We start from the raw sequence: 301 nt of genomic DNA on the forward strand, positions 1-301 counted from the left end.
GAGGTGTAACACAGATGGGGCTTGACGAGTGCATCTGGCTTCCCAAGGGTGCAGGGAAGAAGAAACAGTGGGACATGTGTTTTGGAAGTGTACATATTCAAGCAGAATTTAGTTTAGAGAATAGAAGACTCAGAGGGGATTTAATAGCAGCCTTCAACTACCTGAAGGGTGGTTCCAAAGACGATGGAGCTAGATCAGGGGTTTCAACCTTTTCTGTCTAAATACCCCCAGTGGCTGGATGGCAAGTGGGGGAGAAGGGGCGGGGGGGAGTTGCACGTGGCCAAACGCTGAGTGGGGGGGG

The sequence above is a fragment of the Alligator sinensis genome, unplaced genomic scaffold (genome assembly GCF_000455745.1).
Source record: "Alligator sinensis unplaced genomic scaffold, ASM45574v1 scaffold374_1, whole genome shotgun sequence".
Taxonomy (NCBI): Eukaryota; Metazoa; Chordata; order Crocodylia; family Alligatoridae; genus Alligator; species Alligator sinensis.